General features: G+C 43.5%; 1 protein-coding gene across 1 annotated transcript in view; it reads left to right on the top strand.

Moving 5' to 3' along the window:
- The window catches only part of PLCE1 (phospholipase C epsilon 1), a 212689-nt gene that overhangs the window by 9072 nt on the left and 177983 nt on the right, over window positions 1–25634 (top strand).

Raw genomic sequence — 25634 nt, 5'->3', positions numbered from 1 at the left:
TAGGCAGAGGTAACGCTAAGATTATTTGACCTATCAGTTAAGGCCTGTTTAGACTGTGTATGTGGGAAAAGGGAAACCCTAGAGTATCTTGTATTTGGATTTTTGAATAAGGTCTCCCAACAAAGGGTCTTGAGGACTTGGTTATCGTGGGTTCAGGGTATACTGTATTGACAAGGTTAGGACCCATGCTGAGGTACCATGGAGGGAAGAGTGAAGTCACTGATTTTCTTTCACTGTATTTGTTCATTAATGAATCCATTTATTCAACCAATATTTACTGAGCACCCACAACTGTGCACCAGGCACTGAGCTAAGGGCTGGAACATAGTGGTGCACAGACAAGCCTTGGACTGATGGAGCTTCCAGGCTTCCTGTAACCGGACTTATTCTGAAACGGCTGGAGGAGGCATTCAGTGAGCTGCTCCAGGTGGTAAGATGGAGCTCAACAGTAACAGCTCCTGAGAGGGCTATGTTAGTGGACATGGACGTAATAGATGGGTTTCAAAGTGGGCATTTCCAAGGAAGAGTGTCGAGCTTCGCAGTCTGGAGTTTAAGAAAATCCAACTGTTTGTACAGAAAGGGGAAAAGTCAGAGGAGGGAGACTTGGCAGGATTGCTACAACAATCCAGGAGTGAGGTGCTGAGGCTTTAGATGGGGCTGGAGCAGTCAGGATGGAGGAGGAAAGTGTCCGTCTGGGTCATGTTCCAAGTATCATTGGCTGCCTGGTTTAGGGACAAAGGGAAGGAAAGAGGCAAGGCGACGCTGCGGTTTCCAACCAGGAGAGTGGAAGGAGATAGTCGCAATGGTAAAGCTGGGATCGCGGTGACTAAGTTTGTTTGGTGGGAGGTGACAAGGTCAGTTTGGCGCAGGCTGATTGGGGAGGGCTGGCAGAATGGTCCAGGTGAGCTGTCAGCACAACGGGTGCTTAACCTCACTTGGATGAGTACGTTTGGGAGTCTTTGGAACAGGATGACTTTATGTCATAAAGGGACTGAACTCTCTCCGAAGAAAAGTAGTTGCAGAACAAAACAGAAAATTGATGGGGATTCACCATTCATTCTTTCTTTTTAAAAAACAAAGAACTTCTAATTGTGTAAGTTTTCGAACACACACACACAATGAGAATAGTATAGTGAGCCCGCACGTGCCCATCACTTGGCTTCCACGTGTATCAGCATTTTCCAGTATTGTTTTATCAGTTTCCTCCCAGGAGTATTTTCCCCTCCTGCTGGAGTATTTAAAGGAAGCCTCAGATTTATGCCATTTTATCCATAAATACTTCATTATATGTTTTTTTAAACAGATAAAGACTTTTAAAAAACATAACTACAGTATTATCACACCTAGACAAACAAATAATAATTCCAAACTGTTATTTAATAATGAGCCCTATATTCAAGTTTCCCTGATTGTCCCCAGCATGGCTTTTAATATTTGATATTTGGAATCAGGGATCAGATGAAGTTCAAATATTACATTTGATCAATATGATCTCTCGAGTCTTTTAATCTTTAGCCAACCTCTCTCTTTTTATACACCATTTACTTATTGAATAAGCTGTGGTGATTGTCCTGTTGTACATTCAGTCATTTTTAGAGTTAAATAACTATTTGAGGTTTACTTCTTACGAATACAGTGGACATAAAATCGTTAGGTGACTCTGGAATCATCTTTCTTGTATTCCTTCAGACTTAGGAGTCTCCAGTATTGTGGCTGATGCTTCATGGTTTTGAAGAGTGAGCTGGGTACCAGGCTGAGCAAGGGCAACGTGTATTTTCTACACCAGTTGTACACTGAGAGCACAGCATGTGTGATGCTGTGCCAGGCCATTAGGGAAACACAGGGAAAGTGAAGGTGCCTTTGCTTGGCATTGAGGAGCTTATCATTTGGTTGGAAGGAGGAAAATTACATGAAACTAACAGGTTCACACAGGCAGCGTGGTGTTGGAAAATCAAGTGAAGCTGCACTTGGCTCTTACACCAGCCTTGACACCTAACAGCTGTGTGATCATGAACTAGTCACTTCACCTTTCTGAACCTAATTCCTCATCTCTAAGATAGGGATGATGGTGGTGGATGTATAGCTCAGTGGTAGAGCTGTGAGCTTAGCATGCACAAGGTCCTGGGTTCAATCCCCAGTACCTACATTAAAAAAAAAAAAAGCTATGGAGATAATGTGAATAATAAATATAAAGTAGAATATGTAGATTAGTGTCTGTACATGGCCACTCAGTAGACAGGAGGGATTTTTATTTAAAAAATGAAATAGGGACAATAAACTATTTACTTCAGGATTATATGCAAAGCAGGCAGCCTGGGCCCCAGAGTCAGTCAGGAGCTGACTCTAAGTTCTGCTTCTTCCTAATCATATTAAGTCCTCATAGTCACTGAGCACTTACTCCATGCCAGTCCTGTGCTCAGCACTTCATGCACATGAAGTTGAGCCTGTTAGCAAACCCATTTTATGGATCATAAAACTGAGGCTTACAGAAGCAGTTTGTGCCCATTCACCTACTTAGTGAGCTGGGCTTTGAACCTGGGCAGATTAACCCAGAGCTCACACTCTGAGCTGCTAGGATACATTACTTTTCCCAAACAGGTTCATTAAGGCTCAGTGTCCTTGTTTGTAAGGAGGGAGATGTTATATCCATTTTATGGGATTCTCATGAAAATTAAACAAGAAAAATATATTCAGCAGATAGCAAATGCTCAAAAGTATTTGTTTTTCAGGAACAGACTCACAGACATAGAAAACTATCTTAACATCTACCAAAGGGGAGGGGGAGTAAGGGGGGAACAAACTAGGAGTATGGGGTTAACAGATACAAGCTATTATATATAAAATAGATAGGCAACAAGGATTTACTGTGTAGAACAGGGAATTATACCTAATATCTTATAATAATCTGTAATGGAATATAATTTGTAAAAAAAACCTGAATCACTATGCCGAATACTGAAATTAACACAATATTGTAAATTGACTATACTTCAATAAAAAAATTTTTATTTTAGTTTTTTTAAAAAGTATCTATTTTCATGGTTGTTATAAAATAGTAAATTAGTATATGGTTGGACAATTCTATGCAGTATTACATTGTGCAGAGCCACCCATGGAGGGTGAAGAAGTTAACTTGAGCTGAAGCCCTTACGGTGAGGGAGGAGGCAGGTAGGGCCCAGTGGATATTTGACAATCAGAGGAGGCAAAAGTACATTTCAGGATGGGGAGCAGCCCAGGCAGGGAGACTTGACAGAAAAAATGTTAAAAATCCCCGTCGTAGACTTCCTAGTTGTCTTGTTAGTACAAGTGAGTGCTTATATGGTCAGGGAGATCACACACATACACCCCTGGCCCCTTTAAGAAGACTCTAAGAAATTATAAAACAGAGGCGATGGTTAAGAGCCTGGTACTCTAGGTGAGTCTCAGCATAACCTCTGACCTGTCTGTCTTTGAACTTGGCATCTCATTGTTTCTTCTTAGGTAAAATGGAAAATGGAAAGGACTCACATCTCAGGGTTGTTTGGGGGATTATATGAGACAACGTGGAGAAAGAATTAGAGATGTCAGGACCTGGAGTTATTCCATTCCCACATCCACATTGTGCTTTCTGCCTCTGCTGAGGGGTCACAGTCCTTCTCTCCCATCACCCCCTGAAGGGCAGCCAGGACTCTGGGTCACCCTGAGTCAAAGGCCAAGCTGCTAAAGCGACAAGGTGAGGATGCCCTGAAAGTTTCATCCCTTTCTGCAGAATCAGGGTCCTGGGTAAGAAAAGGTGTGACCCAAGAGCAGGGCGCTTGGGCACGCTCGTCTGGGCCCCTGGTTGCTTTGCTCCTCTTGCTTGCTTGAATAAGAAGTTTATTCCCAATTTTAAGGAATTTAGAGGAGGGACATGTGGTCTAAAATTTAAAGTCATTTGTCCTTGGACTTTAGACTGCCCTCGGGACTATTCCCTTAGTCAAGTGCTCAGCACCAGGTCTCTGCAGGTAGGAGAGATTTTAAAGGTCACTAACGCATTGGTGTGAGTTAATCAGGTCTGCTCTGCCCACTGGCTGCATGCAGACCTCCAGGGAGGGTGGATGCAAACAGGTAATGATCTGTTTCAAGACCGGCACACAGTACCCAGCTCAGAGAGAGGGCATACCATGCACTGCTGAGGACACAGCACGTGGGAAGGGTTTCCTGTCTGGAGCTGGGGGCTCAGGTAGGCTTCCTGGAGAAAGCACCGAGAGAATGAAGGTGGCTTGGCCAGAGTTACCAGGAAGGGAAAACAGCATTTACAAAAGCCTGGAAGTAAGAGAGAGGAAAGAGTCCACCATGGTTTTGGGACACCTGGGGGGAGCTAGTTCTGCAGTCTCCAGCTTCCAGTTCAGCCCCTCCAGTCTCTCCACAGAGAGAAATGCAGTCATTGTCTGTCAGGAGCCCTGCCGTGCAGAACCAGGCCTGCTTTACCAAGGAAATACGGCTGGGAGGTAGAAGGAGCACTTGCTAGGGGTTGGTGGTCTGCGTTCTCTCTGGCGAATGACTGTGTGACCCCAGCAGAGCTGCGCCCCCCCCACCCCCCGCCGCCACGGCCCTCAGTGTTCTCATGAATAAAGCAAGGACTCATGAGTTCCTGTCAGGGCCTTGGTTACATGGCTCTCTGAAATTATTTTTAAAGCTGAGAAAAAAAAAAATCAAATAACTACTGAAAACAGACTTCAGTCCTTATTAGGTTGCAAAATGGGAACAGGAACAGAACCTGGTATTGAGAAAGAATTCAGAGAAACATTTGAGGAGAGACATCTTTGATATTGGGTAGATAAAGAGTCTGTGGCAATTCAAATCAATGCTGAGCTTGAATCACCAAAAAACAGGAGATGAATCACAGAAGAAATCTGAAGAAGAAGAGAAAAACCCTCCTCAGAAGCAAATGGGCATTTGAGAAAAGGGACTGAGGGCCACCCCCCCAAGGGGGGTGGGGAGTCTTTTTGTAAATATGGTGGCCAGGACCTGGCCCAGGAGATGTGCGGGGTGATGGTGGCTGTGGACATGCGTCAGAGAGCGTGAGCTCTCAGGACAGGCCGGCTTGCGTCTGCTCGGAGGTTGTGTAGGGCAGAGCAGATGTCACTCTCTACTCTGTGTGCAGGGCACCAGAGGGGTCTGGCCTGAGAGGTCGAAGGCTGTTTGCAGAGCTGAGTGCCAGCTGAGCAGGGCAAGACTGGTGCCAGATATGTGGTGGTGTGTTTGTGCATGTGGAAGGACATGTTTGTGCGGGGCCTCTACTTGGAGTTGCCTGGGACCTCTGTGGTCATAATCACTTAGGAAACTGGATGCGTGGGGCCACAGCTAAGCAGTTATCTGCTCTGCCTGCCGAAGATAAGTCAGATTCTGGCAAGGAATCCAGGGAAGGAGAGGAGAATGGATTTTCTCTCCAGCAGCATTATTGTATGAACAGGGCAGAATCAGACATCACCATCATCATTTCCTCAACTTCATCTTCACAACAATACTGGCCTCTGTTATGTGCCAAACATTAAGTTAGGTCCATTACCTACGTTATTTCCAAACCCCACAGCAACCCAGCAAGTACGCATTATCTTTATCATCCCCATTTTACCCATTTTTCCTCCAGCGAGGCAATGGAATCTCAAAAAGGTTGAGCCTCCGAACTAGTGAGTTAGATGAAGATTCACACCCAGGTTTTCTTCCTTTTCTTTCATGAGACATATGTGAATTTTTTCCACCCCAAGCGGCTGTACCAGTGTGCCACATTCCCAGTAACACAAAAAAACAAGCAATGGTGTTTTTTCTTTATTTTGATGTAAATATTTATTTATTTACTTACTTACTTACTTATTTATTTTAACATTTTTTATTGAGTTATAGTCATTTTACAATGTTGTGTCAAATTCCAATGTAGAGCACAATTTTTCAGTTATACATGAACGTACATATATTCATTGTCACTTTTTTTTTTCACTGTGAGCTACCACAAGATCTTGTATATATTTCCCTGTGCTATATAGTATAATCTTGTTTATCTATTCTACATATGCCTGTCAGTATCTACAAATTTTGAACTCCCAGTCTATCCTTTCCTACCCCCTGCCCCTTTGGCAACCACAAGTTTGTATTCTATGTCTATGAGTCTGTTTCTGTTTTCTATTTATGTTCTTTTGTCTGTTTTTTTTTTTTTTTTAAGATTCCACATATGAGTGATCTCATATGGTATTTTTCTTTCTCTTTCTGGCTTACTTCACTTAGAATGACATTCTCCAGGGACATCTATGTTGCTGCAAATGGCGTTATGTTGTCGTGTTTTTTGGCTGAATAGTATTCCATTGTATGAATATACCACATCTTCTTTATCCAGTCATCTGTTGATGGACATTTAGGCTGTTTCCATGTCTTGGCTATTGTAAATAGTGCTGCTATGAACATTGGGGTGCAGGTGTCTTTTTGAAGTAGGGTTCCTTCTGGATATATGCCCAGGAGCGGGATTCCTGGTCACATGGTAAGTCTATTCCTAGTCTTTTGAGGAATCTCCATACTGTTTTCCACAGTGGTTGCACCAACCTGCATTCCCACCAGCAATGTAGGAGGGTTCCCCTTTCTCCACAGCCTCTCCAGCATTTATCATTTGTGGACTTTTGAATGATGGCCATTCTGACTGGTGTGAGGTGATACCTCATTGTAGTTTTGATTTGCATTTCTCTGATAATTAGTGATATTGAGCATTTTTCATGTGCCTATTGATCATTTGTATGTCTTCCTTGGAGAGTTGCTTGTTTAGGTTTTCTGCCCATTTTTGAATTGGGTTGTTGGTTTTTATCTTATTAAGTTGTATGAGCTGCTTATATATTCTGGAGATCAAGCCTTTGTCGGTTTCATTTGCAAAAATTTTCTCCCATTCTGTAGGTTGTCATTTTGTTTTGCTTATGGTTTCCTTTGCTGTGCAGAAGCTTGTAAGTTTAATTAGGTCCCATTTGTTTATTCTTGCTTTTATTTCTTTACTTGGGTAGACTGCCCTAGGAGAACATTTTTGAGATGTATGTGAGATAATGTTTTGCCTGTATTTTCTTCTAGGAGGTTTATTGTATCTTGTCTTATGTTTAGGTCTTTGATCCATTTTGAGTTTATTTTTGTGTATGGTGTAAGGGAGTGTTCTAGCTTCATTGCTTTACAAGCAATGATATTTTAAAATTTTTATTTTAATGATATTAAAAATGAGGTCTTTGTATTACTGTAATTTGCATTCTTTCATAACTAGTGAAGGGTACAGTGTTCGTATTGTCTGTCCTCTTGGATGAATTGTCTTCCCTTTTTTTGCCCATTTGCTAGCATCTCAAATCACAGATGAAGTCAGTACAGTCTGGGAAGTTTAAGGACCTGTCCAAGGTCACACAGCTAATTACTGGAAGGGCCAAAGCCAGAACTTCCCCACAGGCTTTCTCTGACCTTCCGCCCTGCTGCCCCAGGTTGAGCGCTCAGGGCCGCCTCCTGCCACCTCAGGGGAAGATACTCGAATCCCTACTCATTCCAAGGCTGTAGAGGGCGGAGAAAGAACAGGACAGGCAGCTCCTTGACTAAAGCAGCCCGACATGAAATCCTTCCCACAGAGCCCTGGAATCTCTTCTGATGAATAATGGGTAACATGCAGACACACTTTTAAATAGCTGGTTTGTTTTGAAATTAAAAGAAGAAGGAGGAGGAGGAGGAGAAGGAGAAGAAGGAGAAGAAAAAGAAGAAGAAAAACAGTGAAGGAGGCAGATAGCATGTTTTAAAAGAGTTCTCACTGGAGATCTTAAAAGCAAATATGAAAACCAGCTAATCAAGTGTCCATTACAATCCAAAGATGAATACACTTAAGGTGTCACTGGGGCTCTTGGGGAGAAGAATAGCTATTATTGTGAAATCCGCTATTTAAAGAGCACTGACTGATTTAAAGAGTCAGGCATCATGCTCAGTGCTTCCTGAGTATTCTCATTTATTCTCAGAAGCACCTGATATGATAGATACTGTTCCTATCATTGTCGCCACTTCATAGATAGGCAAACTGACACCCTCAATCACGCACACACCAGAACAGCCAAGAATAAAATGGGTTCAAATAACTCAAGCAAAAGCAAACATTTGGTTGAAATTACAGACTCTGAAGCTGGTGGGCATCATGCCAAGGCATTCTAATTTCATCTCTACCAACAAACTCGTATCTTCTTTTTAAAGAGAAGAGTCATTTTGATTTCTAACTCAAAAGAAAGAGTCCTAGCAGGAGGTTTTCAATGTAAATTCCTCCCAGCCCTTCCTAAGTAAAATGAAGAACAGCCGATCCTTGTCTTATCTAATGTGTGGCTTTCCATGGTACTTTTATGAGAGTAGGATGAGCAGAGAGAACGTAACCTTTAAGAGAATTCACTGTGCAACTGCTCTCAGCTGCCTTGTGTTGCCTCTAGCAACTAAGATTTATTTTATAAACATGTCTATAGTGCTTACTGTACAGCAGGCGCCATTCAAAACAACGTAGGAACAGTAACATCTCATCCCAACCCTACTGGGGGAAACTGAGGCAGGAAAGAGCTTAGTAGTCATTTGCCCAAAGTCATTTAGCTGGGATCAAGGCTCAGGCAGCCTGGTTTTGGTGCCTGTTAATCTTGGGCAATAGAAAGTTACAGTTTCTTCTAACTTAGAGTTGATTGTCCTCATGCAAGGCTTTTCTCACACGGAGAGTAAGCCTGAAGTTCATGCATTCCATGACCCTGGAGGGAAAAAAAGAACCAAACTCCAACAAGCAATGGGAAATGAGTCAGAGTCTGTTTATTTTGGTGATTTAATTTGTGAAAGCGATGTGTTCAATGAATGAACAAATGAAACAAGGGCTTTTTGCAGCTTCTGCTTTGCCACTCTGATTTCAGTAATTTGAAATCTTCTTTTTCTCTTCTAAGCCATCTAATTGAAATACACACAAGTTCGGATATTACGATTTATAATTGGCCTTTAGCCCCTGCCTGCATCTGGCACAGGGGTCTCAACCACATCTCACCCCTTGTGCATATGACCTCTTACTCTAAAAATAAAGGCCAGATGAATGCTTATATTCTTTATAGAACAGATGATGGTTTTACTGGACGAGTGTGGTTTATACTTTAGAACAGCTGCACATATGGAAGGAAATTATTTGAGTAACCGGTTTTCAGACCTTGATGCATACATTTGGCTTAAGATTCAATATGCACTTTCTCAAAAACGAGGTGAATGTAAACAGTCTTCTCATGCATTATCCTGCACATCTGAATCCTGTGTTTTAATGGTTGCGCCTTTGACTCTGGTGTATAGTACACTGGCAATAGGAAAGGAAGTCCTATTCATTTGCTTCTTTGACATGAAAACTGCAGAATGTTAGACTCAGCAGGGGCCCTGGAGATCATCAAGGGGTACCCTCTCACTTTATATGTGAGGATTCTGAGACCCGGGAAGTTTCATTCTCCAGGGTGATGGTGCTAAATGTGGGCTAGAACCGGATCACCTGACTGCAGGCCAAGTGAATTGACCGAAGCTGGGGTAAACTCTAAAAAGCTGGTGTTAAGAGGTTCTCCAGCCCACCACAGCTCCCTGGCTGGCACCTCCAGCCCCAGCCACCTTCCCAGTACTAGGGATTGTCTGTCTGTTCCCTCGGGCCTTAGACACCGCTTCTGGGCTTCAGGCCTGGAGTCCTCCCACCATCCGGCCCTCATCACCCGAACAAATGTAATGGCCTCCTGACTGACAACTCCAGCCTTCCTGATCATCTCCCCAAGACACACACAAAACACTTTTAAGACACGTAACTATCCTGTGGAAAACAGTATAGAGATTCCTCAAAATAGACTTACCATATGACCCAGTAATCCCGCTCCTGGGCATATATCCAGAAGGAAGCCTGCTTCAAAAAGACACCTGCACCCCAATGTTCATAGCAGCACTATTTACAATAGCCAAGACATGGAAACAGCCTAAATGTTCATCGATGGATAAAGAAGCTGTGGTATAGTTATACAATGGAATACTACTCACCCATAAAACATAATGCCATTTGCAGCAACATGGATGTCCCTGGAGAATATCATTCTAAGTGAAGTAAGCCAGAAAGAGAAAGAAAAATACCATATGAGATCACTCATATGTGGAATCTAAAAAAAAAACAAACAAAGAACATAAATACAAAACAGAAACAGACTCATAGACATAGAATGCAAACTTGTGGTTGCCAAGGGGGTGGGGGATGGGAAGGGACAGACTGGGATTACAAAATGTAGAATAGATAAACAAGATTATAGCACAGGGAAAAATATACAAGATCTTGTAGTAGCTCACAGTGAAAAAAAATGTGACAATGAATATATGTATGTTCATCTATAACTGAAAAATTGTGCTCTACACTGGAATTTGACGCAACATTGTAAAATGACTATAACTCAATGAAAAAATGTTTAAAAAAAAAAGACACATAACTATCATACCCAAAAGGCCTATCTTGATTACATCAGAACTTTTCCAAATTGTCTGTTTCATTCACTGATGTATCTCAATCACCTAGAATGTTATCTGGCACATAAAAGGCACACGATAAATATGTGTTCAGTGAATAAATGTCTCCTCGGTTCCTACTGAATAAATTAATTCTCCCTCCTTAACCTAGTATTCAAGGCCCTTTATCATCTGACACTAATCTTTTCCAATCTTCCCCCCATCTACCCCCTGATAATTAAAAATAAAAGATACTCTTTTTTCAGGCTAACAATTTATGGAGTGCTCACTCTATGCCAGGCCTTTTCTGACCTCTTTATGTGTATTAGCTTATTTAATTGGCACAGCAACCCTATAAGGTTAGTACTGTCATTATTGCCATTTTATAGATGAGGAAACTGAGTCACAGAGAGGTGAAATCACCCATCTCTTCTAGGATGAGGCAGAGCTGGGATTCAAACTTGGGTAGTGTGGCTTCACCGCCCATGCACATAACCACTGTACTATAGCTAGCTTTCCTGTTTAATCTACTTTATTTTTTGTATTTTTTTTTATTGAAGTATAGTCAGTTTACAATGTTGTATCAATTCCTGGTGTACAGCATAATGCTTCAGTCATACATGAGCGTACGTATATTCCTCTTCATATTTTTTTCACCATAGGTTACTACAAGATATTGAATATAGTTCCCTCTGCTATACAGCATGAACTTGTTTATACTTTTAGAAATTCCAACAATCTAGAAATACCTAAAGTAAAAAGTGACAACTGTCCTCCTCTCCAGAAAATTGAGATAATCCACATGTATCTTCCCAGATGGCTTTCTTATGTTTCCATGAATATTCATTTAATGTTAAAACTAAAAATGGCTCATATTACACATATTATAACTTGCCTTTTTCATTTACTGTGCTTTGAGATCTTGTCAGGTTAGTACATAAATTGCTGCCTCACTGTTTTCACCTGTTGCCTACTATTCCATTGTGTGGATACACTCTAATTTATTTAATCAGTCTACTGCTCATGAACTTCCTAAGGGATCACTTCCTGCTGGAATCAACATCACTGTACACCTTATCTGTGCGATGTTAATAATTCTCTAAGTTTAGATTCCTAAAACCGTGATTGCTGAATCTTAGGGTATGCCCATTTAAAACTGTGATGGATATTGGTAAATGGTCCTCTTGAAAAGTTGTGCCAGTTTATCCTCCTGCCAAAAGTGTCTTGAAGCTCCCCCTGATTTTCTTTCCCTCGACATACAAGTTCAGGAAGTGGGCACTCTCTTCCTAACAGTTCCAGTCCTCGCTGAGAACTCCTTTGCTTCTCATGCGTCTCTTTTTGCTGAAGAAAGTTATTTCTTTCCATGTTGCTTGGCTATAATGATATCCCCCCTGCTGCCTCGCTTCTCCCTTGCATGGGCTCTCTCTGTCCTTTGTCTCTATCTGTCTCTTTCTCTGCCTCCCTCCGTTATGCAACAACATAGTAGAGATGCTCATTCAGGCCAAGGTTTCTTTGTTACAATTTTCCTATTAAGGGAACTTGGAGGCGACATAGAAAAGAGTGAGCTCTGTGTTCCTGGCTGTGATGACGGGTCACATGGTGCCAGTTGGGGTTGATGCTTGAGGTCTTGCGTTATCACTGTGTAGGTGGAGATGTCCCCGCCATCTTGCCCAACTTTACTTGGAGCACAACAATGACTGTGATTAAGAAAGGAACAAAGGGCTACAATGGAAGCAAAACTAGAGAAGAGACTTTTAAATGATGAAGGAGATAGAAAAGGAAGGTTGGAGGCACAATGCTTGAACCCCACGCCCCACCTTTACGCCACCTGGCTTGCTTGGTGCTTTACACATTATTGCATTTAATCCTCCAGTGAGAAAAGACTAAACAGATCAGGAATGGTCTATCTGGAAAGAGGAGGAGGATGTGAACAAAGTTTCTAAAATCATAAATAGACTTCCTAGTGTAACTACTAGGAAGAAGAGAAGATAGCCTTTGAAGCTGGAGCAGAATGAGCCTAGGATAAGAGAAAGGTGCTTCTGAAAGGGGCCAAGTAAGTAGTGGACCCTGTAGCCGCAAGTGTGGTGCAGATGGAAAAAAAAGGATTTTTTAAAAAGGCTTTTAAAAACTACGTGGTAATGGATTGCTACTGGATTTCTAAAGAAAGTTAGAATGTTTGGAGTCCTTCCCATTCCTGTTGATGTCAAGGGCTGCAACCGTGCATTCAGCCCCAGTGTCTGTGAAAGTATTGAGATTGAGGGGAGGTGGAAGGAGGACCTTCTGGGCTCCCTTCATCTCTCTTTAAACCAGAATCTCTCTACTTCTTATCTTTTGTAAATTCTGGGCTTCTACATGAGATTTCTCTTGAGAAATCTTTTGTGTTATTATTATTTTTTTTTAATTCAGAATCACTGCATTAGTTGTTTGACTTCACTGTTGGAGATGAGCCCTGGGTTGAATGGACTGTGAGGCTGACCCACCAAGGCAGACTTTACCTTGGACCAATGCTCCCCTGCTGCTTCTCTCCACAGCACAGGCCAGGGCCTGCTGGCCTCCTAGTCCATTCCTGACCCCAGTCATGGAGGACAGCAGGGAAGAGAGGGCGCGTACAGCCACAAGGACTGTTCCTTGTGACTGGAGGAACCATCACAGTCCATTTGTAAGACATACTGGCTTCCCACCCGCTCTGCCCCAGGCAAGGTAGAGCTCTTCTGCAGTCGTGGTGCCTCCAGGAGCTTTACCTGCTGTTTGCCCATGGGGAAGAGTCAGAGAGCCCCAGCCTCAGCCTCAGCCTGGCTCATAGGTTCCTGCCTCCTATGTGCTGCCTCTGAGCTCCTTATTTAACTCCTACTCTTGCCTGATCTTTCCCTTGGGCTCTGAGTCGGAAGACAGGGGTTCAAATCTCAGCTTGGCCGTTTTGCAGCTGTAAGATTTTATATTCCTCTGAACCTCTCTCTAAGCCTGTCTCATGTATGTTTCTGTAGTCACTCTTACTGGGCGGTTATGAGGACTGACTAAGATAATACAAGTAAAGCACTTAGCCGAGTGAGGTAAGCCCTCAGATGGCAGTGTCAGTGGTCATTGTTGCTGCTGATGTGTGTTGTTTTTGTGCCCTCCCACCCTCCCATCATTGTTGTTAATGCCCTAGTTGCTATACCCATGACTTGGAGAGAATTTGATTCCTGCCGTGTTACCTGATTCTGAACCACTATTAGATGTCTTCCTCCTTCTTTCCAGCCCCACAGCTCGCCTGATCAACACTGACTTTTCTGTCCTTGACCATGCTTGGGTTGATATCATAGAAGACAGCACACAGTGCACAGGAGTACACAGTAACAACCCTCTCTGTACTGTAATTACACTTAGAGAAGTACACTGTATCTCCAAAAGCACCTCGCGTATACGGTTTCATATTTGATAGTCTTCCTTGTTTGAAATTGAACCCTTCAGATGTCAAAGACAAAGCCAGGGTTTGCCAGTGGCACAGGGAAGTAGAAACACTGCTGCTCTGATTCCCAGCTTCTTACCTTTCTCTGCCACCACTGAGTTTACACATCAAGGCATATTGCTTTGCTTCATATGTATGTGTAGATTTTCCTTTGAATCTGGGAGCAGGAAGAAATAGTTTAACTTCTACTTCTCGGTAGCTGTACTATAATCAGCTGCTAATATGGAGGAAAACTAGGTCTTTTGGGGGTGGGAAGGGGAAACCTTTTTATCTTTGACCTATTCTTGTTTCAAAATGTTCTGAATTTAGCCCAACAACAGCTGTTAAGATGTTTGTCAAAATTTTGCATTCCCAAAGGCCTGAATACCTGAGATAAAGAGAAAATCCAACCAAAAAAATAAATTAAGTTAAATACCTAAGCTGCTTTAATAAATAGAAAATGGCCTTATGCTTATAAGAAAGACATTCTAAATAAAATTGTTTTGCCTCTGTCACCAGCAAATCCTGCTGTCTTAAGGGCATATTAGTTATGTCTCTTTATGCCAAAAATCACAAGATCTTTCATTCTTGTTCTCATGATCCACAGAACTGCAGTGCTCCATTCAACGTTCTGGAATGGATTTTTTTTTTTCTTTTTCTTCTTTTTTTCTCTTTTTGCTGACTGCTTTGATGTTTCTCAAATGGAGACATCTTAAGTTGCAGGTTTGGAGTATGTTTTCAGACTAGTGTATAGCCAGGGTCCAAGAGAACATTTCACATGAGTTTCGATGTTAGATGGAATCCTTTGACAAATCCTGTTTGCGTTTCAAACAGTGGAAAACTGGAAACAACTAAAATTTACACGAATAAGAGAAGGTTTCATTACACAGTGGTTTGTTCATGGGAAGAATCTCACAATGAAAGCAATGTCTTTTAGTAGTAGGGAGAAAAGCTTGATTGTCACATTAGGCAGAAAAAACAGAAAATAAATTGTATCTAATACAGTTTCAACTATGTTAAAATATACGGTGACAGGGGTATCATGTATGATCTTTTGCTTTTCTTTATTTTCTAATTTTTCTATAATCAGCATGATTTTGATAATTGGAGAAAAGAGACTTTTTTTAACTGAAAACAGAAGCATCATCCTTCTTTGTTGGTAATTTTTTGTTTGGTTTGGTTTGTAGTGCTGCCAAAGGGTTCCTTCATTTTTCTAGAATAGTGTTTCTCAACCTCAGCCAGGTTGGGGTTGGATAATTCTTTGTTATAAGAGCTGCCCAGGTCCTTCTAGGAGGTAGCAGCATCACTGGCCTCTACCTGTTAGATGCATATCCTCAATTGTGACAACGAAAAATATCTCCACATATTGCCAAATGTCCCCTGGGGGCAAAATGGCTGAGAACCACTGTTCTAGAACCATGTGCTGATACTTTCCCAAATTCCCACCCTCCTGTGTGGTGCATGAGAGACCAGAGAGATGAGGAAGCAGGAAAGAGAATGTCCAAAGGTTGATCCAAAGGGTTTTGGTAAGAGAGTCATGCCTTAGGGCAGTGTAGTAAGGAAGAATGGACAGAGAGAGGGGGAGGAGTCCTGGAGACCCTTCCAAAGGGAGGCAGCTGCTGGGGACAGCCAGGAAGGCCGAGCTGGCATCCATAGCACATGGTTTTCACAAAGAGATCATGGCAGCTGGCAGTCCACGGGCCACCTGGATCAATGAAACCCACCAAGAGGTAGCAGTGCACACTTGTGCACAGTGATGGAGAAATCTAGGAATTCATTCATTCATGAAACACTTCTTTGCCAGAGAGGTGTTTGGCATCAGAAGGGTGTGGTGATAGGTAGCAGGATTTATTCCAGCTGCAGGTGGGATTCAGGAATAGAACTTCAGCCCTTTGCAGGCAGAGGTGAAGTGAGGAGGGAGTCTGGCAAGCAGCGAGGCTCAGAAGGACTGAGTTCCCAGCAGTTCTGGTCACAGGAAGGAGGCAGAAGCAGCCTGAGTTGGAAATGAAAGCAAATGCACTTAACTAGACATTGTGGAGGCTGCACCAAAGCACTAAAGCTCATTAAGTCCCTCCTGACTTGGAACAATACTGTCCCCACACCCTGGGGCAGCACAGAGGTTGCAGGTAGAAGGAGCAGAGCCTCAGATGCTAAGAGGTGGAGGAATGGGCAACAGCCCCGAGGGCACTGCCAAGGTGGAAGTGAGGCTGGGTAGGGTCAGGTCTGGACTGAGACGTTTATTCTGGGTCCTGTAAGCAGGGGAAGAGATGGCGCCAGCTTTCCTATAGGAAAGATCGCTAGACGTGGATCAAAGAATGTGCACTTTTGGAATTTTGATGGGTAATGCTAAATTACCTTCCACAATAACAGTATAATAATCAAACTGGTAAAATATAACTGGCATTTTATGGTGTTTGAATAGCAAATTTATTATTTTAAAGGTTTATAGGGGTTTATAGCTGTTGCAGCTTTGCTTTTGAGACCTGTTGTTGATCACATCTCTGATTTATATGATGTCTAGTCAGGAACACAGTCCCTAATCACAAAATATTTCCTTTGGGAAAATGTAACTTGCTTTATGACAATCTGCTTTATGACATGCTTTCCAGAAAAAAATGTGTGGCAAAAAGTGAAGGTTGTCTATAAAGCTGGTGTTTGTTTGATCTGCTTGTGAATTGTCATGGCTTCGTCTTCCTTAATGGCTAATTTATTTTCCATTCTGCACTAAAAATATCTATTTAATAAAGCTCAAAATGTTCTTTTTTATTATTATTATTTTTTAATGGAGGTACTGGGGATTGAACCCAGGACCTCATGCATGCTAAGCATGCACTCTACCGCTGAGCCACTACCCTCCCCCCCACTGAAATGTTCTTTTTTAAAAGTGTGTGAAGCACAAGAAAGATGCACAGGTGGGTTAGTAAATGGTGGGTTAGATTGAGTATTTTCCGTATCTTCTATATCATGAAATATAAGCATTCAGTTGGTTTGAATGATACGAAATTTCCATTTTATAGCTGAAAAGAGTCAAAGATCAGCAGTTTCATATGATTCAGTCTAATACTAATGTTGGCTATAAAGAAAATATTTGTGAAATGAATATTCTGTTCTTTATTGCTTTCTTTAAAATTCAGATTCATTTCCCTGAAGACGGGGTTGAAAAGTGGGGCTGTGTATCATTCTGGGCATGGCTGGAATTCAACAAATTATTCTCACTTAGAATGGTTGTTTCCATTGGAACGAGAGTTTTCAACCCTGGCTGTTCATAGAATCATACTTAAAGTTGGGAAATGTTTCAAAGATACTGATGGGCCCCACACCAGACTGATAAATTCGAATCCTGGAGGAGAGATTGGGGAGGGGCAGACCTCAGGCCTTAGCTCTCTTTGTTCCCCAGATGACACTAAGGCACATCCAGGTTTGAGAACCACCGCACTAGACTTGCACTCTGGGGAGACTCAGCAGAGCTTTTCTATGCCTTAGAAAAACAAAAACACAACACCACTACTCCTGATTTATTTCCCAAACTTGCTTTGGACCAACAAGGTCCAAAGGTGAAATGGGGAGGAAAAAAGTGCTTAACTAAGTCAAACCCGTGTTTTGATTTTCATTCAGCTTTTGGTTTTCATTCAACAGAACATTTATTGGGTGCCTACTAAGGGCTTAGTCCTGTGCCTGAGTATTTTGGGAAAATAGCTTAATGATGAGTGAAAGAAGCAGTTTTGCCCCTTAAAAAAAAAACAGGGGGTTCTATGAAATGTTCAGATTAGGCAAATCTACAGAGAGAAAAGTAGATAAGTGTTTCCCGAGGCCTGAGGAGTTGGGGGGAAATGGGGAGTGACTGGTATGGGTATGGGGCTTCTTTGGGGATAATGAAAATATTCTAAAATTAAAGAGTGGTGATGATCATACAACTCTGTGAATACCATTGATAGTACACTTCCAATGGGTGAATTCTCTCTCAATAAAGCTGCTATTTAAAAAAAATTTTTTTTTACCAACCACAGCTATGCTTTGCTGGAAGGACCTAACACTGGAGGAAGAAACTTTGCTGTCCAGCTCCCACCCTACCCCCCGCCATTCCTTTCAAAATTGACAGCTTAAAATGGGGACTGTAACTGAGAGCAAAATAAAGCAAATCCTGCTTGAAGACATTTAGTTCTCACCTGTATTCCAGATAGCACCTGAGCGTCCTGGGGGAGGACGGGTTAGAAACCAGGCAGGAGTCCTGGCACGTCCAGTCGGTGAGAAGAAGACAAGGACTTGCACAGACCTCGCTGAGCCCCAGGCACTGCTCTCCGTGCTTCACGGACAGAAGTTCATTTACTCACCATGCAGTTACCCCCATTTTACACAGTGAAACTGAGGGACAGAGAAGGTAACTGTCCCACGATCGGGCAGTTATTTCTAAGCAGTGACACTGACTGCCTTAAGGAGTGGGTAGGATGCTGATAGGAACGTGAAGACAGAGGCACAGGGGATAGGAGGGCGGGAAGACTGGGGTGCGCTGAGCGGATGGACAGTAAGCAGCTTAGGTGGAAGGAGCAGTGGGTTCGGGTAAGGTAATAATGGAGGACAACTCTAGAAGGGTGGACAGGGAGAGGTCATTGAGGAGCTCTCATGACCATGCTAAGGCATCAGAATGCAGGCGGTGGGCGCCTCTGAAGATCACTGAATCAAAGCAAGGCTTAAGACCATGTTGCACCTTCTCGGTGCACAGGTGCGTGTGTGTCCAAATGGGTGTCTCTCTGGGTCTATTTAAAAATAGGTACAAGTGTATTGTCTGTAGCACCACCCTGTCCCTGGCATCTCCTCTGGTGTGTGGAGGGGCACACCGCAGGACCTGTCAGCCCACCTGGCCCTGTGATGGCCGCTGGGGAATAGCCACCAAAACAGAAGTCGCAGTGACCTGGGGGAACTGAAAGCCTCCATAGGACCTACCTTAGAACGGTAGACTCTTTGCTGTGATAGCAAAGTCCCAGCCCAGGGGGCTCCCCAAGCCCAGTGTTCAGGACATTTGGTGTCAGGCCTCCTGGACTGAGAGGCAGACTCTCCAAAGGGGAAGGAAAGGCCTGTTGCTTGTTGGGTTTCCCAGCCTGTCTCTCCCTTCTACGGGGACCGACAGTAATGTGGCAAACATGGGCAGAGGAAGGGAGAACATCCAGCTGCTCAGGCTGCACTTCAGGGCCAGTGGCTTTCCATCCCGTGAACACGTTCCTCTTGGCCATCCTAGCCCAGCCCTTTCCATCTCAGGGCGTAGTTTCTTCATGAAGGTTCTTCCATGATCTCTCCCTGGTCTGACTTCCTGTCATGCTTAGATTTTGATACCAAACCTCCTATCACCTCACTCAGAGTTAGCTTTGCTAGTCTTAAAATCTCCACATCACCCCAGATAATCAATATAATCACAATACAGCTGTTCTGTCCTTGTTTCTTCATCCCCAGACCTCACAATGGGTTAGTTCTGTTACGCCCTGTCCAATCTTTTGCCCTCGTGTGATTCTAGGCGCACGGTTGCCGTTCACATTTCAGGGCAGTCGGCCTGTTCCCAACTGCCTGAACCTCTCTCTTCTCACTTATTATCTCCTGTCTCATCCTATTAATTAACTTTCCCTATTACCTGTCCTGCCTTCCCAGCTATCCCTGATCGTGTAAGAGACACTCAATGAAACAGGGGTGAGTCATTGATTAATCACTAAGCACTTCACAGAGTAGGGATGAAGGGCAATAACTGTTCTGGTGTCCACACCCAGGGCGAACCGCAGGTGTCTTCCAAGCCCACTCGCTTCAGGCACCCTGTCCTGCTTTCCTTCCTCCCGCCCTCGCCTTCCTCTTTCCATCTTAAGCTCCAAATTTTTCTCTTTCTATGATTCTCTCCTTGCCAAATTCCTCCCCTACCCAGACACACCCCAGTTTCTAACTGCTCACGATGGAGATCTCATTTATCCTCACATTTGTTACATATATTCTATGTGTCACTCTTGGCTTTTCTTATTTTCTATGTCTTGTGTCTGAAAATAATACTAACTATAATTTCTTTTTAAGTTTTTGTGTGTCACCTCTGACTGATTTTGAAAGTGAGGAAAGGATCTGTGGTAGGAAATGTTTGCCAAGTCTGTCTTAATAAGTCTTAGGAATGTGTACAGGACAAAATGTGGAAGAGCAGAGGACCAAACCTGTTAGAGGGACTAATGGAAACCAGAATTAACCCAGCCAGCGGCAGCCATGCCCTCCTTGGTAACACAGAATATGTTCAACCTCCTGAAAGAGATTGCCTTGGCTTCTCCATGGCTGCAAGGTGGAGAGCTGACAAGGAGCAATTTGGAGGAAGAGTGTCAGAAGAAAGGAAAGAGCTTCAGATAGCATCCCTGCACCCCAGACTCTCTAGAGTCTGTTCTCCAGAGCCTGTTCCCTCTTCATTCCCAGTGCCTCTGCCTCCTGTTTTGTAGCACATCGTGGTCACTACCGATCACAGACAAGCAAGAGTTAACAGGGTCATCTGTGGTCTGCTCATCAATGTGGCCCCATGCCAGGTCTCACTTCCTTCTCCTCCTATCATGAGCACAGCAAATGGAGCCCCGCTCCTCTCTATTTCACCATCAAGTGGATGGTTAAGCATGGCTGGGGTTCTTGTAGTGAGGGCACAAGATTTTGAGAGAAGAAAGAACACAGAGAATGAGCTTCTCCATGAACAGCAGATGGCCTGACTTTGGGGATTTAGGTAGTAGATCCCTCCAGCTGAAGCCGCATTTGCTTCTGAAAAGGCACCCACCCACTGATGTCTGAAGAAGCTATAGAAAGGTGTAGGATTTGCACAGTGTGACCCCACCGAAGGCCCCTTCTTCCAGTTCAGCGCTATATTCACATTCACGGGTCACATTCTGTTAGCTTCTTCTGGAAATGAGCGTCAGTGACCCCACCCTCCCTCCAGCCCACCCGGCCATGGACTCATGCCACACGCTGGCTGCATCCTCTTTGTTTGCCCCTGCCTCTGACATCACTGATCGTGTCCAGTAAGTGCAGATCCCAAGAGCTGCTGAAATCAATTCAAGGGATATTTCATGAGTTCCAACTGTATGTGACACAGCATACCCTGGATCACTGCAATCATGGAAGGCACAAAGGAGAGAAAATCTTGGGACACCCCAAGGGTGGTGGATCCCAGAGGGCCTGGTCGCAGCTGTAGTTTGTATTTACACGGTTGTTGGCAGTGCTTTTCGTTACAGGCACTCACATCTGCATGGTGTCCTTTATAAACTCTTAAAAATCATGTCTGCATCCAGTTGTTTAGGGTTCCCTCAAAGTGAAGGACAATACTATTTCAGATTGTTGCCAGAAACCCAGAGAATCTGGAGACAGGGAAAGCTCTTAAGTCTACTTTTTATACAATAGAGCTTCATACCATTATTCTGTATATAATCTTTTTACCAAAACACTGTCGCCTGTTTCTGTCAACAAAAGACCTCTTTGTTTTGATAGCCAAGAAAAACCCTAAGCCCAGCAGACAACAGAACAGGCTCTTTAAATGACGAAATGTAAGAGCCAAAATGCCTTATTTTTGGAATGTAAATTAGAAGCTTTCTGTCTTTAATATGACTCTAGCCCTCAGTTTTTATCAACTTCAGGATATTTTTTTTAATGTCATCCATGGAGTTCTTTGGATTGCTGCTCAGGATGACTCTGTCTTCCTGATCTGATTACAGGGTAGGCACGAGTGAGGTGGAAGGTGACAGTTTTCCCACACCCTAGAGCCCTCTGAGCATGTTGTCTTTGACCTTCAGTTTCTCCATATAATCTTGCCCCTGAACACATGTGCGCAGACACCATGCAGCTGAGAGCTTCTGTAACAGGATGGAAGTTCTTTGGGGATAGTCAGAGAGCCCCTGACTCTTCTCAATGAACTTGAGTACAATTCTAATGCCATCAACTGTTCATATCTTTTAAAATATTTTATTTTCTTTTCATTATTTATTTATTCATGGAGGGATTTAAAAAAAATTCTTTTTAGTTTTCAATGGAGGTACTGGGGATTGAACACTGAGTGCACACTCTACCACTGAGATATACTGCCCCACCCTGTTCATTTTCTTTTGTAGTCCCTAATATTTTGGAACATTCATGAAGGCTTACCTTCCCACTGCTATTTTCCAAAGGTAGAGAGGAAGATGACATTTCCTTCAGAGTCTTCCCGTCTCTATCTGGTTCTACACCTCCAACTAGACAGGAAAAGTTCTAACCTGCCGCCCACCCAGTGGGATGGCTCTGTCACTGTTACACTGTGGGTGTGAATGAAGTCCATGGTCTCTCCTACTCCAGGCTGGCAGGTATGTTGGGCACTTTGTCCCTTCCCTTTGGTTTTTGTTAGTAATGAGGAAACCATCACATTGTAAGAAATCTTAGAAGTGATCATCTCTGACCCATTGGTGACTTAAGAGGTGAGACTGGGTCTTACTTGATGTTACATCCTCAGTGTTTAGCATGATACTCCTAAAGGGGTGATGGGTGGCCCCAGGCATAAGAAGATATAACCCTCCAGCTGTAAACTTTTTTTCTTTTTTTTTTTTTGCTATTGAAGTTACTTACGTGGTAGTTAGCTTAGAAAATATTTGTGAAAGGAGATAGTTCTGGGCTAGAATTGCATCCATTTGTAAAGACTCAGAAAGGCCCTGCTTATACACACTCACAGATATAGAGAACAAACTAGTGGTTACCGGTGGGGAGAGGGAAGAGGGGAGGGGGAGCATAGAGGTAGGGGACTAAGGGTACAAACTACTAGGTATAAGCTATAAGAATATATTGTACAACACAGAGAGTGTAGCCAATATTTTATAATTATAAATGGAGTATAACCTTTAAAAATTGTGAATTACTGTATTGTACACTTGTAACTTATATAATATTGTACATCAACTGTACTTCAATTTAAAAAAAAAGTGAAGGAGGGGGGAGGGTATAGCTCAATTGGTAGAGTGCATGCTTAACATGCACGAGGTCCTGCGTTCAATCCCTAGTACCTCCAGTAAGTAAGTAAATAAATAAATAAATACATAAACTGAATTACCTCCCTCCTAGAAAAAAAAAAAAAAAAAAAGGACTCTGTTTATCTCCTCAGACTCATTGCTCACTCTCTTAGCTCCAGCGACTCCAACTCCAGGGAGCTGCTTTGCACACGCTGCTGTCTCTGTTTAGGACATTTTCCTCTATTTTATCTTACTCTGCCCTCACCTTTGCGTAGCTAACTCTTATTGTCTTCAGGTTGTGTCTAGATGTTACCTTCTAGGAGAAGCCTTCCAGGCCTCCTAAGACCTTCCTCTGTGTTCGCAAAGCATCCTGTATTCACACCACTGCAGAATTTCTGTTAGAGAATTGCCCACTTTCTGGGCTACCTCCCCTGATACTTGCTAACTTTCTTGAGGACAAAAACTATTTAACTCATCATTTTGTCTTCAGCTTCTGGCACACTATTTGGCACAAAGTAGACAATCAGTAATATTTGTTGAGTGAATGAATGAATGAATGAATGGTGTCCAAACAAGGGAGATATTCATAGACATAGATTTCTTCTCCTTCAGAAACTAAAGTGTAGCTAGAGACTTTGTCCATGTTTGCACTGGATACCAGTCCAAGCTTCTCAGAGGATTTCTGTGGGGTCTGGTTGCTGCTGAGGCTCTTCCCAGCCTCCTGACCTCTCTGAGCTCGGTGACGACTCTGGCTCCCAGAAACCTGGAGGTCTCTATTCACCCATGGCTGCCTAGTCCATTTGCACTGCCTAAAGCATGTTCACTAACTGGCTGTGAAGTCTGATTCTACCCTTGGATATAACCTGAGAGTCTGTACTGCTTGTTCTAAAGAGCTCTCAAGTCTTATCAGTAGCATAAGGCTCTGAAGTGGGTGTCCTCACGACTGCAACTAGCTCACCAAGTCCAGGCCGGCTTACGTTAGGTCCTATTGCTGAGGGTGGGTCCAGTGTTGGCTCAACTACTGAGTTCCTGTTCCCTGGGGATGTAGGGTAGGAATGCCCCCAACTCCTCTCTGTTGACCATTTACTTGGCTCCCATTAAAGGAGAGACTTTCAAGAATTAAATCACTGCAGTTTTCTGGTAGAAGAAACAGAGGGCATTCAATAATGACAAACAACTGTCCACTCAGAATTAGAGGAGGGTCTCAGTTTGCAGACCCTACTAGGCAGTACTCCTCCCCTAGTCCCACCTTTTCCTTTGCCCATGGAGCTGAAGCTCACAGGATCCAGTTTAAGGGGGTTGGGTGGGGGCAGAGAGAAATGGGAGTGGAGGAGAGAAATGAGCAATGGAGATAAAGGAAAGACAAGAAGAGAGAGTGAGGAGGATGGGAAGGTCAGGGCAGACAGAGCAAGGGAAAATAGGATAGGAGTAATAAGAAAGCAAAATTGTAGATATGAACATGAAGAAGAGTAAAAAAATTAAGAGTGAAGAAACCATGAAGACACAGAAAATTGAAGAAAATGCCTCCAGAATCACCCTAGAGAGAAAGAAGAGAACAGAGAAGTGACAGAAAGGAAGAAACATGGGGGAGAGAGCACATTCATGCTGTAATTCCTATGTTAGCCAAGAGGATTAATGAGCGCTCATTTATTGAATGCCACCTATGTAACCCTGCACTGTGACGAGGCTTTGCATTTATAGCATAGTGGGTGCACTAACCCAAAACTGAGTTCAGAGTCTGGTTGATCATGGAGCTGTGGCCCAGACAACACTCAGGCATCTCCACATGAGTTCACATGCAGGAGGCTGGGCAGACTTACTCCTGAGCATAGGAGAAGCTCCACCACCTTGAGGACACCAGTGAGTAAGTAGGAGGCGTGGGGCCGGGGGTGATAGCTTTTGAGGGTGGGAAGCTGTCTCAGGTCCTGTAGGCAAGCAGACATGGCCTTGGAGCGCTTAGATTCAGGCATTGATGCTATTATGACCGCTTGGATACTCAAGGGCCGTGTATTTGGAGAATCCACAGCTATCCTATCTCACTTAATCCTGGTTTAGAACAACCCTGTGATAATCTCCATTAAAGAAACACAAGTTACTTTCCCACTGCCACTAGATGGGGGCACTGAGAGCCCAACATGATCTGTGTGCTGCAAAGACCAGGCTCTTTCCTCTCCACCCTAAGGCTTCTGCTCGGCTGTCCCACCTTTGGCAGACAGAGCAATGTGTTCCAGGATGTCAGCCACAGGCAGTCTTCCGGCAAAGAGTAGAAAAGGAAATATAGTGTTGATTGGTCCAGAAGCGATGATCCAGGCAGAATGGGGCCTTTGGGAGCCATGAAAATAGATGGCAACGCTGACCCTTTCCCGTTGGACAGGAGGAGGGAGGTTAGAGGCGGGGGGGTGGGAATCCGGTTGGGGCACAGGAAGCACACAGCCTAGTCCCTTCAGGTCGGCCTTGGTCTCCTCCACCTGTTGTGGACACACAACAGCCTGGAGCCATAGGACTTTAGGAACTTTCCCTCCCAGCTTCACATGTGCACGGCTTAGCCAGAACGCTGCCCCTGAGCCCCAGAGACCCTGAGCCAGGACATCACAGTGTACAGGATTTGTGAACGTTTGTTTTTGTCTCGCAGGGGCTTTGTCCCCATGTGATTCATTAACTGACCTGCTGCTCCTTAGAGCTGCAGGGAGCCTGGTAGTTCGGGCCATTAAATCCCTTCTGTTAGCCTAATTCGCAGCCTGACATCACAAGCCTCCCAACATAAT

This window comes from Camelus ferus, chromosome 11 (assembly GCF_009834535.1).
Source record: "Camelus ferus isolate YT-003-E chromosome 11, BCGSAC_Cfer_1.0, whole genome shotgun sequence".
Taxonomy (NCBI): domain Eukaryota; kingdom Metazoa; phylum Chordata; class Mammalia; order Artiodactyla; family Camelidae; genus Camelus; species Camelus ferus.
Note: the sequence above shows the minus strand (reverse complement) of the source record. Positions and strands in the feature narration are given on the sequence as shown.